This window comes from Spinacia oleracea, chromosome 1 (genome assembly GCF_020520425.1).
Source record: "Spinacia oleracea cultivar Varoflay chromosome 1, BTI_SOV_V1, whole genome shotgun sequence".
Classification (NCBI taxonomy): domain Eukaryota; kingdom Viridiplantae; phylum Streptophyta; class Magnoliopsida; order Caryophyllales; family Amaranthaceae; genus Spinacia; species Spinacia oleracea.
Window position 1 is genome coordinate 105,336,949 of NC_079487.1, and position 3,709 is coordinate 105,340,657.

Below are 3,709 nucleotides of genomic sequence, written 5' to 3' on the forward strand. Positions count from 1 at the left end.
AAAATTTTGCTTCGTCATTGTCATTACTCATTAGTGCAATTTCTCTTTTTTTTTTTTTTTTTTTTTTTTTTTTTTAAGTATGGACTATGGAGTAGCATTTCTCTCCATTTTTTAGTTAAAATTTAATTAATCTCAGTACTTAACTAATTAATCTTAATACTTAACTAATTATTCTTACTGATTAACTAATTGGATTCAGTACTTGACTAATTGATTTCAATATTGTACTAAGTAGTTTAATTATTTAACTAATTGGTTTTATTGTTTAACTAATTTAATTTCATGCTTAACTAATTGAATTTAATTTCAAGCTTAACAATCAAACAAAGAAAGTTCATCAATCGTGCACATTACATTACTTAACTAATTCCTTCTATTGCTTAACTAATTGGTTACATTGTTTAACTAATTAGTTACATTGCTTTAACTAATTCCTTCTATTGCTTAACTAATTGGTTGCATTGCTTAACTAACTAATTTCATTGTTTAACTAATTGGTTTCATTACTTAACTAGTTGGTTCTAGTGCTTAACTAATTAGTTCCATTGTTTAACTAATTGATTTCATTGTTTAACTAATTGGTTCCATTGATTAACTTATTGGTTTAATAGTTTAACTAATTGTTTTATTGCTTAACTAATTAAATTCTAGGCTTAACATATACTTTCTTTATAACTGTAAATTTATTGGTTTCATTGATTAACTAATTTATTCCATTGCTTAACTAATTAGTTCCATTGATTAACTAATTGGTTTCATTGCTTAACTAGTTGGTTCCATTCTTTAAGTAATTGGTTCAATTCCTTAACTAATTGGTTCCATTGATTAACTAATTGATTGCATTACTTAACTAATTAGTTTCATTACTGAACTAATTGGTTGTATCGCTTAACTAATTAGTTCCAATGATCAACTAATTGGTCACGGTGCTTAACTAATTAGTTCCAATGTTTAACTAATTGGTCATAGTGTTTAACTAATTGGTTGTATCGCTTAACTAATTATTTCCAATGTTTAACTAATTGGTTGTATCGCTTTACTAATTAGTTCCAATGATCAACTAATTTGTGACGGTGCTTAACTAATTAGTTCCAATGTTTAACTAATTGGTCATAGTGTTTAACTAATTGATTTCGTTGTTTAACTAATTAGTTCTAGTACTTAACTAATTGGTTATATTGCTTAACTAATTGAATTTCAAATTAACTAAAACAAAATTATTTTAATTACAACAAAAAATTTCATAACTAAAACGAAACTATTCTTAACTATAACAATTGTAACTTAAATAAAACAAAATTATTCTTAACTAAAACAAAACTATTCTTAACTAAACTCAAAAAATCGTAACTAGTACTCAAAAAATCTTAACTAATACTCAAAAAATCTTAACTAATACTCGAGAAATAATAACTACACCTTAGAAATTTAATCTTAACTAATACAAATTTAATCTTAACTAAAAAGCATTTATTCATAACTAAAAAAAAACAAAGTTATTCATAACTAGGAAGCCCAACACCAAAATACAAATTATAAAAATTGAGATAAATACAAAAAAATAACTAAACAATTCTATTTCTTAACTAAAATGGATTTTTTCTCAACTTAAAACAAAATTAAACATAGCTTACACGAAATTAACTAAAATTATTACATAAATCATTAACTAAATCTGGAGATGAACGAACGAAGAGGCTACCAAGCTGCCATTCTGAACTTCACCTCTGTCAAGACATCTAAAGACATCCAACAAAGCATCAGCAGCACTACTACATGTCTACATCACTGATTGTATAGTGCATCCAACAACAACATCATCATAACCTACCAACAACAACAACAACAACAACATCATCACCACCTACCAACAACAACAACATAATCTTTCAAATATCAAACTTATTTCTGCAATTTGTTCAAACATTCGAACACCACCAACAACACCGCACAACCAACAGCAAGTCACATCCGCCACCGCCGCAAGACCAATAAAATGGAGCTGGTTTGCACACTGTTTTTTCAGAAAGAGGAGGAACTCAGGCTTGCCGCTGCGAGATAACATCACATACATCAAAAATCAATCCAATTCTATCGACATTCCAAAACACAAACTTAAAAGTAAAAAACCTAACTAAATGAAGAATTACCTCAACAAGCCACCATCAACAAGAGCGAGTTGAATCGAACGACGACGGAGACGACGATTGACATGGTTGAGGAAATTATTTTCCGTGTCGCACCGCGAGTCGATCTCCTTCCTCTATCACCACTGCTCGCTACCTACCAACCGAACACCACAAATCCAATAAGCTTAAAGTTTCAAAAAAATTAAAATAAAAAACCTAAAAGCAATAAAAACCTGAAGTTTCCGGCAGTTTGATTACGGCGGTGGCGGCTTCGAGTATCCTGAACTTCAAAACAATCGTCTCCGCTTCGGATTTGTCGACGAAAACCACCGTACCTGCAGCCGCTTTGACGGTAAACGACGATAATCCGACACGAGGCGCGGTGGAGGACCGACAATTAAGCCTGACGCCGCCGAAAGATCGACAGTTCCACCATCGCCACCGATCCTTTAGTTATGGAGGAGAGAGGAGCAATTCTTCTTTTAGGAGAGAGAGAGAGGGGCAGAGAATTTAGGAGAGAGAAAGAAACGAATTAGGTTTTGGAAAATGAAATGAAAATAAATCATAAATATTATATATATTTTTATTTTTGATGCTGACGTCAGCATTTCACCTGGCAGCTTGTGTGGCAGTTGATGTGCCATCAATGCGGTCTTTCCTGTAAGACCGTCTTTTACAAAAATTTGTATACTTTAATTCATGGTTGTCCTTATTACTTACAACGTATTTGATATTATATTGGATCAAAAGAAGTTCAAATCGGAAAACTTATTTTACAAATTATTACCGTGTGTTACTTGTAATTAAGGTATTTCAGTTAAGTCAAATGATCCGATTAAACAAGGATGATTGTGGTGGTTGTGGCTGGAATAGAACATGAGATGATGGGGATGGTGAGTGGGGCAACTAAGTAGCAAGGTCAACCTACACTATCAACCTTGAAGGCCTCCAATTATAAGTTTATAACCATGTGAGGCGTGACAAGGAAATAACAACTCACCTAAGCCACTTTGCTTTGGACCTATTGGTGCATGTCATATCCCACTTCTTTTGTAGGAAAATAAATACCTCATTTGTTTTATAATTTCTCCGATCCAGATTAGTTGTTACACTTACCTTTGCATAAAGTTTTAGATGATAAGTGGTTGTTTGGTTATCAATTGTTATTTTATTAAAAAAATAGATTTGATAGGAGTTAGTGGGGTATTTTTTTTAATTGAATGAGAGAGAGAGTGTAGGGACAAAAAAAATTAGTAGGAAGAGAGAGACAATGTAATAATTGTGGGGTCATTCCTAATTTAGAAGTGTAACAACTAATCTGGGACGAACAAAAAAGGAAAGTGTAACAACTAATCTGGGACGGAGGGAGTAATAGTTTGCAATGCTCTGATTTTTGCAATATTCACATAATCTACTTATTATGCAGAATCTTGTCAGATTCATTATAATGTATAGTTTGCGAATATCATTTTTTTTTCTTTTAATTTTCCTTATCGATAATTAAAGGTATTAATTGTTCAAGTATACACTAGCAAGCGTAAAAAGCAAAGTGTTGCAACTAAAAAGAAAATGATGAAGTA

The 3,709-nt window shown here is 31.4% G+C and overlaps 1 long non-coding RNA gene across 1 annotated transcript; it reads right to left on the reverse strand.

Moving 5' to 3' along the window:
* Positions 1 to 1,481: 1,481 nt before the first annotated feature.
* LOC110803493 (uncharacterized) lies at positions 1,482 to 2,847 on the reverse strand. Its single transcript, XR_002537461.2, has 3 exons — positions 2,363 to 2,847; positions 2,151 to 2,283; positions 1,482 to 2,051 (listed from the first exon to the last, which is right to left on the reverse strand). It is a non-coding gene; the product is annotated as an uncharacterized lncRNA (long non-coding RNA).
* Between the last annotated feature and the right edge of the window lie 862 nt (positions 2,848 to 3,709).